Here is a 10,076-nt window from a genome sequence, read left to right as displayed (position 1 = left end):
ATTATCGACTTCAAAATGCTCTTCAGTAGGGTTATCAATAAGGGAACAACAAAAACATTAAACTTTAGGAGGGCGAAGTTTGATCAGCTGAAAGAAAGCCTTCAACTTATTGACTGGGACAAAGTTCTTAATCAAAGCAATACGAATAGTAAATGCGAAACCTTCAAAAGAATTCTGAATACTCAGTGCGAGAGGTATATACCGTATGGGAATAAAAGGGCCAGAAATAAGAGGAAACCAATATGGTTGAACAAGAACGTAAAAGGGGCGTTAAATAGCAAAAAAGAGGCATTCAAGAGATTAAAACAGGAAAACAGTAAGGAGGCACTAAAGTGTTACAAGGAAAAAACGAGAACCTGCAAAAAACAAATAAAAATAGCGAAGGAGGAAACAGAGAGACGTATTGCTAGGGAAAGTAGATCAAATCCCAAACTGTTCTTTACGTATATAAATAGTAAAAGGATTAAATCGGATAATATTGGACCGATAAAAAGTGAGGAAGGCAAAATCATAGAGAAAGATGAGGATAAAGCTAATCTATTAAATAATTTTTTTTCGACAACTTTCACAAAGGAAATCGAACTAACAGGAGAAATGAGAAGTGACAAGCTTAATCCTCCACTAAGTATGACAAATCTAACCCAAGTTGAGGTACAGAAACGCCTCAGTAACATTAAAATAAACAAATCACCAGGACCTGATAGCATACACCCACGGGTACTAAGGGAACTAAGTAATGTGATAGACAGACCGTTATATCTTATATTTAAGGACTCTGTTGAGACTGGGTCTGTGCCACTTGATTGGCGACAGGCGAATGTAGTGCCAATATTCAAAAAGGGAGCGAAAAGTGACGCCGGAAACTATCGGCCGGTGAGTCTGACGTCCGTTGTGGGCAAAATTTTTGAAAGCTTCATTAAAGAGGCAATTACGGAGCATCTTGATGCTAATAATCTTTTAATCCCGAACCAACATGGATTCACGAGGAATCGCTCCTGCCCAACAAACCTGATTGACTTCTACGAGGAGGTTAGCTCTCGAGTAGATCAGGGGGAACCAGTGGATGTCGTGTATCTCGACTTCTCAAAAGCGTTCGATAGCGTGCCACATAATAGGTTGGTATACAAAATGAGAATGATGGGGCTGGGGGAAAATGTCTGCAAGTGGGTAGCAAACTGGCTAAGGGATAGAAGGCAGAGGGTGGTTATAAATGGAATATACTCAGATTGGGTAAGCGTCACTAGTGGGGTACCACAGGGGTCTGTACTAGGCCCAATGTTATTTAATATCTTTATTAACGACATAGTCAACGGGATAAATAGTAAAATATCAATATTTGCAGATGACACAAAGTTATGTAAAACAATTAATACAAAAGAGGACAGTGCAGACCTACAGAGGGATTTGGATAAGCTGGGTAGGTGGAGCATTAAATGGCAAATGAGGTTTAATGAGTAGAAATGTAAGGTCATACATATGGGAAGGAAAAATGGAAGTCACCAGTACTCACTGAATGGGAAATCATTGGGGAATTCAGAGATGGAGAAGGACTTGGGCATCTTGATTGATAGCAAACTAAATTGGAGTGCCCAAAGTCAGGCCGCTGCTGTAAGGGCAAACAGGGTAATGGGATGTATCAGAAGAGGTATAGCTGCAAAGGATGAGAACATTGTTCTTCCACTGTACAAAGCACTTGTCAGACCACACTTGGAATACTGTGCTCAGTTATGGGCCCCAATATATAGAAAGGAAATAAACGAGCTTGAAAAGGTACAAAGGAGGGCAACAAAATTAATAAAGGGAATGGAGGGACTGCAATACCCAGAGAGGTTGTCAAAACTAGGACTATTCAGCCTGGAAAAGAGAAGGTTGAGGGGGGACATAATAAATGTGTACAAATATGTTAGGGGACAGTATAGAGATCTTGCCAGGGATTTGTTCAAAAGGAGGAATATTATGGTAACAAGAGGGCATTCACTAAGACTGGAAGAGAAAAGGTTTCAGCACCAGCATAGGAAGGGGTTCTTTAGGGTAAGAGCAGTGAGAATATGGAATTCACTGAGTGAGGAGAGGGTAATGTCGGATTCACTACACCAGTTCAAGCGGGGACTGGATGCATTTCTAGATACCAGGCAGATTTCAGCATATACTTAAAAATAAAATAAAATAGTAGGTTGATACAGGGATTTATTCTGACTGCTGGTTTCAGAGTCGGGAGGGAATTTTTCCTCAGGTGAAGATTGGCCAAATCATTTGGGGTTTTTGCCCTCCTCTGGATCAACTTTAGCAATTACAGAACTAACAGGTCGAACTTGATGGACGCAAGTCTTTATTCGGCTTTACAAACTATGTTACTATGTTACCCTCTCCTTTCTAATGGGAATATGTCATTACTGAGGCCCACCTCTATGTGTCTTTAAATTGTTCGTGTTTTTTTTTTCTAAATTTTGGCAGCCGTTGGACTCACTGCATACCCTATAACTGAATAGCAGACCCTCTCCTTTCTAATGGGAACATGTCATACTCTTTACTGTGGCCCAGCTGTATGTCTTTAAATTGTTAGTGGGGTTTTTCCCAAATTTTGGCAGCCCTTCCAGTCACAGCATGGGTATTACCACTATAGGAGACCCGCTCCTTTATAATGGGAACATTTTTTTTACTGAGACCCTCCTCTATGTCTCTTCAAAGGGGCATTGAGTTGCATCCAAGCTTTTGGCAGCCCTTGCAGTCACTGTATACGCAATAACAGTATAGGAGACCCATTCATTAATAACGGGATCAACAAAACATAGCCGACTGCTGGCTCATTAAGAATAGTAAGGGCCGCCTGATGGCCCTATAAAAATAGTCTTTGTGACTTTCAGAGTCCCTCCATCATAAATGAAACAGGATGTGTCTGATGATGTGTCACACACCACATTGCCAGATAAGGTTGTAAAATGTTAAAAATCCTGGTGAATGCATTTGTCTTGGTTGAAAGCAATGCAAAAGTGCTACGTGTGAACATAGCCCAAGTTGTGGAGGAGCATTTTTGTTTTTAGTTATTTATTTTGTCTTATATACAAGTCATTACTTGGAAAGGATGTTCCTTAACATATTTCCCAGGAAAATTCATTTTGCTTTTATTTTTGTATGTTTTATTGTGAGTCCGTAAAAGTGGCATAATGCCTCTGATTTATGTTGACCGCAGTGACCTGGGAGTCAGAAATGCTTCCAGGGGTCTTCCCCATGCTGTTCCCATGTCATTTGAGCACTGTTCCCATCGATTTTTAGGCCCTCTGCAGACCACCAGGGGGTGTCGCCGGAAAAATGCTCGAGTTTCCCATAGACTTACATTGGACTCGTTACTCGGTCCGAGCACTACAGCATTCCAATTTTCTCGACTCGAACAACGAGTATCCAAGCATTTTAGTGCTCGCTCATCACTAGTGTTTATGATCCCGGTAGGAAAGATTTTAGAGTCCTACCTCTACCATTCTGTGTTATACAGTATGTTCATGTGTACCCCCCAGGGGTAAATGTTTTTTCAGCCCATGCACTTAGTGCATGGGCATTATCAGTATAGGAGACACACTCCATAACAATGTTAACAATGTTTTGAATGAGGACCTCCTCTACATCTCTTCAAAGGGGTATTGGAGAGCATCCAAATTTTTGGCAGCCCTTGCAGTCACTGCATACGCAATAACAATATAGGAGACCCGCTCCTTTATGATGGGAACATTTTTTTTTACTGAGACCCTCTTCTATGTCTCTTCAAAAAGGTATTGGGGTGCGTCCAGATTTTTGGCAGCCATTGTAGTCACTGCATACCCAATAACAGTATAGGAGACCCGCTCCTTAATAATGGAAACAGCAAAGCAAAGCCAGCTGATGGCCCTCTAACAATAGTGAGGGCCGACTGCTGGGCCTTTAACAATGGTAAGGGCCGACTGATGACCCTGTAAAAATAGGTTTTGTTACTTTCAGAGTCCCTCCTTCATAAATGCAACAGGATGTGTCTGATCATGTCTCACATACCACATGGGCAGATAAGGTGGTAAAATGTTAAAATGACATTTACTGGTGAATGTATTTTTCACCATTGAAAGCAATGCAAAAGTGCAAAAACGCATGAAAAACACTATGTGTAAACTTAGCCCAAGGCTCGGAAGAGCATTTTTTTGCCTTATATACAAGTCATTACCCTGGAAAGAATGTCCCTTAACGTTTTTCCAGGAAAATCCATTTTGGCTTTGTTTTTGTATGTTTTATTGTGAATCCGTAAAAGTGGCGTAATACGCTGACAACATTGTTCACAGCAGTGGCTTGGGAGTCAGAGATGCTTCCCGGAGTCCTCCTCATGCTGGTCCCATGTCATTTCAGCACTGTTCCCATCGATTTGGACAATTTTTAGGTCCCCTGCAGACTTCCACTGGGGGGCCAACTGAAAAATGCTCGAGTTTCCCATTGACTTATATTGGGCTCGTTGCTCGGGTCGAGCACCTGAGCATTACGATTTGCTCGACCAGAGCAACGAGCACCCGAGCATTTTAGTGCTCACTCTTCACTAATAATTTCTTTTTTTACTAATGTGATACATACAGCAAGCCACATCTCAGCTTGTCATTTTTTTGCGCAGAGATTCAGCTGTAAACAGGGTTCGTCCACAGTAAAAAAAATTGAATTTCTTCTGTTACTACCGTGATGTATACTGCAAGTCACATCTCAGCTTGTAATTTTTTGGTGCTGAGATTCAGCTGTATACAGGGCATGTTCACAGTAAAAAAAATCTAATTTCTTCTGTTACTACTGTGATACAAACAGCAGGCCACATCTCAGCTTGTATTTTTTTTTGCACAGATATTATGCTGTTTACAGTCCTCATCCACAGTAACAAAAATCTAATTTCTTCTGTTAGTACCATGATACTTTGCACTGAGATTCTGCTGTTTCCAGGGCTCCACAATATAAAATCAAAATTTTGGTTGCTAATAGCGTGCTCCAGCCACACTATCTGAGCAAAGAAATACTGATTGGTAAATTACTAACAGGTGACTCACAGGTCTGGGCATAGGCTTATTAAACAGCTGGTTTAGAAAGGAGAAGGGTACATCCAACTAATTTTTGGAAATGTGAAGACTCTTGATTGGGCCTCCATCTGCTAGGTTGGCTGTAGTGAAAGAGGTGTCAGTCCCCGTTATACTATTTTTACACTGGTGAAATTGATGCCACTTTGGTGGTGTCTGCCACTAATTTTTAGAAATGTGGAGAATCATGATTGGGTCTCCTTCTGCTGGGTTGGCTGCAGTGAAAGAGGTTTTGATCTCCATTATACTACTTCTACTCTAGTGAAATTGAAGCCACTTTGGTGGTGTCTGCCACTAATTTTCAGAAATGTGGAGATTCCTGATTGGGTCTCCTTCATGTCTGTTGCCTGTAGCAGTAGATCGTCAGGCCTCCACTTACTTTCAGTCAACTACCTGTGTTACTATGCTTAAATTTTTGTACCAATGGTAGTCCATGAAAATTATATTTGTGCCACCTGAGTGTGGCTGATCAGAAAAGTAGCTTGAGCTGTTGCATGAGGTATCAGGGCTCCAAGTACAGCAGACCTACACCAATCCCTCCTTGTCTTAATTTGAAGTTAAATTCAAAGCTGTAAATGCTGGCCCAGGCCCTGATACCTCATGCACGGCCCATGGCTGATTGCTGCTGTGCAATTGGAAAATGTGTACTGTGGGTAAATTGATGCCACTTTTCATGGTGTCTGCCTCTAATTTGAGCTGTTTTGGCAGCTATTGGGCCCCTTTGAAGGTGTTCTGTATGCGTTTAGTTTTGCTTCCCATTGAATCCAATGGGGTTCGGATATGTTTGATGAACTGTTCGACAAACATTGGGAAGTTTGTCAATCTGAATTGAATCGAACCTTCAAAGATTTGCTCACCTCTACTTGCAACCAATTATTCATAGTTTTTGCAACCTTTTGCCTATACCTATCAAATGGCCTATTTACTGGTGTCCTTTCTTTGTCAACTGTGTGTTGATCCACAGACATTAATGACCAGATGTCAGTGTATTATTACTATTATTATGAAAAAAGGGGGTATACATAGCAAAAACACTTACAATAATTTTAACAATACAAGTCGGCGACTGGTACAGGAGGAGAGAGGACCCTGCTCGCGAGGTCTCACAATCTACAAGGAATGGGTGAGGATACAGTGGGTGAGGGTAGGGCTGGTCGTGCAGCGGTATGGTGGAGCGAGAACCCTGCCCGCGAGGGCTCACAGTCTACAGGGGATGGGTGAGGATACAGTGGGTGGGGGTAGAGCTGGTCGTGCAGCGGTATGGTGGAGCGGTGGTTACTGCAGGTTGTAGGATTGTCGGAAGAGGTCGGTCTTCAGGTTCCTTTTGAAGGTTTCCGTGGTAGGCGAGAGTCTGATATGTTGGGGTAGAGTTCCAGAGTAGGTGGGATACACGGGAGAAATCTTGCATGTGATTGTGGGAAGAAGAGATAAGAGGGGAGTAGAGTAGGAGATCTTGTGAGGATCGGAGGTTGCGTGTAGGTATGTACCGGGAGACTAGGTCACAGATGTATGAAGGAGACAGGTTGTGGATGGCTTTGTATGCACTCTAACTCCACCTACAAAGTACATCCTGATGCTGGCACTGGTGTCAGGACATAATGTTTCATTGCACGTGCCTCAACGTTCAGTAGTGAATACTGCGTGCTCATGCTCACAGAACAAGAACAATTTAATAGGCCGGTGACCCTTAAAATACAGCTGCTGGCCCAAGATCTGCGGTTCCCGGGAATCTGCCTGGGGGTCGGATAAAAGGTCATCGAGGGCCGTAAATGGTCGGTGGGCCTGAGGTTCCCCACCCCTGGGTTAAAGCTTTATCATGTAATGTAGTCATTATTCCAAAATTTTATGTCTTGTCTTATCATGTAAATGAGACCCCAGAGGGCTAATCCGACAGAAAAATGCATCCTTATGCATACTAACTAAAGGCAGTATCACTTTATTACTTGTCATTACTGGAGCGGATAATTGCTGTAATAGTGCCTTGAGGGCAGTAACCAATTTGGAAGCTTCACTTTTCCCCTTTTCCCTTAAATCTCACTCACCCAAGTCTGCAGCTGGAGGAGGAACTCCAACTGAGGGAGGAACTCCGGCACCAGAATGGACGGATGTATATGAAAGGTCCAGACTGGAAGCCCTGGAGGATGCCCTCAGCTCGTGTCTCTCTTTTATATGTACCGACTTTTCTCTTTTCTTATGTTACTTAGATATTGGTACATGATGACGCACCCTTATTTACATTGAGGTTGTGTACCCTTTTTTCTGTGTTCTCTGTTACTTGTGTTAATAAAAGCAAATGCTGAACTATGATCTTTGTCAGTCCTGGGAGACACAATGCACTGTGGTTGTGCATCGATACCCCCCAAAAAAGAAAAGCTCCCCCTCATGAGAGACAACTCTCCGACATGAGGTTTAGTATATTTGTTCTGTTTATCCCTTTTTATTTTATGTGATATATACTGCATTGTTTTGTCCATTTTGTATCATCTTTATATATTTTTATAAACACTGCCTACTTTTCAGATTAAGTATATAAAATTGAATAGCTCAGTTCCTCAGGGGTGTACCACACCCTTGAAGCAACACACTATCTGTAATGGGTGTCCAATTGGCCTATATAAACAATAGGTGGTGGCAGCAGCTAGTTCCTTTTATTATTGTGGAGTTTGGCAGTGACTGTACCAGGGTGTATATATAGATATATTCCATGGGCTGAAATCTTATGTGTATATACTATACGCTCACTGTGAGATCCCCAATAACTGGCCTAGTAGTGAAAACAGCTGCGGCCTTGACCATCACTCGCCAGTCAATTGCATAATTCTCCTGACGATTGGAGGCGGCGGTGTGTTGTTCATCGTTGTGGAATCTGCGTCATCTCTCCGGGTGTTCTCCTTGAATAATTGGTGCCAGTGGTGGGATCTGTGCATGATCCCCCTGCTCTTTTTAACTTGAGAGGTGCCATAAATGCAAACCATCCATTTAATAGAGCAAATCAAGGGTTCATTCACACGTCCGTGAAGGTCAGTCCACACACACACCGCAAACAAAACCAAGCATCACAGCTTCATATGTTTCTATAAGGCTGTCACACTAAGGTTGAGAGACTCGCACCCAGTCCACGGATTGTGGTCCATGCTCAGTGCATCATGATGGTCAAACATTTAAGTGCTCCAATTAGTAACAGATCTGATTTTTATGCCCAGGGTTAGGTCTGTGACCAGGTATAATATAGGGTTGGCATCTCCATGGTGAGGTAGGTCAGTGACAGGTTAGGGAAGCAGCCACAGTCACATTTTCCAGGTTTTAGGAGCAGTTCAATGAACTTACTGATTCAATATGAGATTTTAGGGCTCAAACAATGCAAACTACCCATAAGAATTGTTTACATGGTTATTATTTGTCCAGCCTTGTAACTGCAACCCAGCAGGACCCAATAGTGTTAAAGGGGTTGTCTACTACTGCACAACCCCTTCTTAAATGTTATAGCACCTCATGTAAGATAATAAAAACGTATGCTCACCTCCTGGACCATGAATGTTGGTGCTGTGTCTACCAGCACTCACATGACATTGTTACAGGGCGTCAGTGCTATGACAGAACAATGGCAGACATTGCATCGGTCGAGGAGACGAGTATAAATATATTTTTCATTTTTCATTTCACATTTGGCATTTTAATATTTAAGAAGGCTTGTCTTACCTGACTTTCTGAGCCTGCTCTCCTGACAGAGAGAATAACTGCAGATCTTACTATCACTACTAACAACTAATTACCTCTTTCCAATTACATACAGATGGGCGCTGAAGACTACCCACAAGACTACAATAATATGAATGATGATAATCATACAGTCGATGACCACCCTTGGCTCCACAGCTTGTTCTCACTCATTGCCTATTCCGTGACTTGTGTCCTCGGACTTATAGGAAATGTGCTCATTATACTCGTGTTTGTGTTCTACGAGAAGATAAAGACTCTGACCGACACCTTTTTGGTGAATTTGGCCATTGCAGACATCTTGTTTCTGCTCACCCTCCCATTCTTGGCATATGAATCGGCACATGCCTGGGTTTTTGGAGACTTCCTGTGTAAGATCATAAGGATCACATACAGGGTGAATTTATTTACGTCCATGCTCACGCTCACCTCAATCACATTTGACAGGTTTATTTCTATCACTAAAGTCACTAAGGCAGCTAAATACCAGGTGACTAAACACAAGTGGCGGTACGGGGTGTGCGTCCTCCTCTGGACCCTGGCTCTGCTCCTTTCCATTCCCCAGTTCATATACAGCAACAGCCGTGACCGGAAGGAATGTTTTGAAGAATACTACCCTCCCATCATGGAGATCGTGGTGGTTTCATTCTAGATGACAGTGGGATTTCTAATTCCCTTGGCCTCAATGGTGCTTTGTTACAGCTTTATTCTCTGGACCTTGGTTAATGCCAGAGGCATTCAGAAGAGGAAGTCAATGAACATAATTGTGGTCATAGTGGTTGTATTTATAGCTACACAGTTGCCTCATAATGCCCTTGTCCTGGCTAAAGTCCTCAATAAGGGATTCACATCAGATTCCTTTACAATTACGAGCGTTGTAATGGAAGCTATAGCTTACTTCCACGCTTGTCTCAACCCTGTCCTGTACTTTTTTGTTGGTACAAAATTTAGAAAGCATTTTTGGAAAATGCTGAAAGGTTTAGGTCTTAACCGGATGCAAGATGAAACCACAGATCATCTGCGGACGACTGATGGAGACTCCAGAAACGTTTCTGCTTCAATAAACATCTGTGCAACAAGCGTGTAAATGGTTTCTCGGGACGAGCAGACACAATTATGGCTGACGAGTGAAGCAGTTAAAGAGTTATTTCTATTATTGGATAGTGCTTGTAAAAAGTAATCCCTTTGTAAATGTTATTAAAAGGTAAATTGCAAGCCATTCTTGTGATATTATCACTTTTGTTGACAACTTGTTGCCTTGGAGACCGACCACCACTGCTACAGTAAAGT

General features: G+C 42.2%; 1 pseudogene; it reads left to right on the top strand.

The window, feature by feature from the left end:
• Positions 1–8,862: 8,862 nt before the first annotated feature.
• LOC141271158 (C-X-C chemokine receptor type 6-like) lies at positions 8,863–9,873 on the top strand (annotated as a pseudogene).
• The last annotated feature ends 203 nt before the right edge of the window (positions 9,874–10,076 follow it).

The sequence above is a fragment of the Phyllobates terribilis genome, unplaced genomic scaffold (assembly GCF_046119375.1).
Source record: "Phyllobates terribilis strain yellow unplaced genomic scaffold, ASM4611937v1 Scaffold_5__5_contigs__length_657084704, whole genome shotgun sequence".
Taxonomy (NCBI): domain Eukaryota; kingdom Metazoa; phylum Chordata; class Amphibia; order Anura; family Dendrobatidae; genus Phyllobates; species Phyllobates terribilis.
This window is presented reverse-complemented; position numbering and strand designations above follow the sequence as displayed.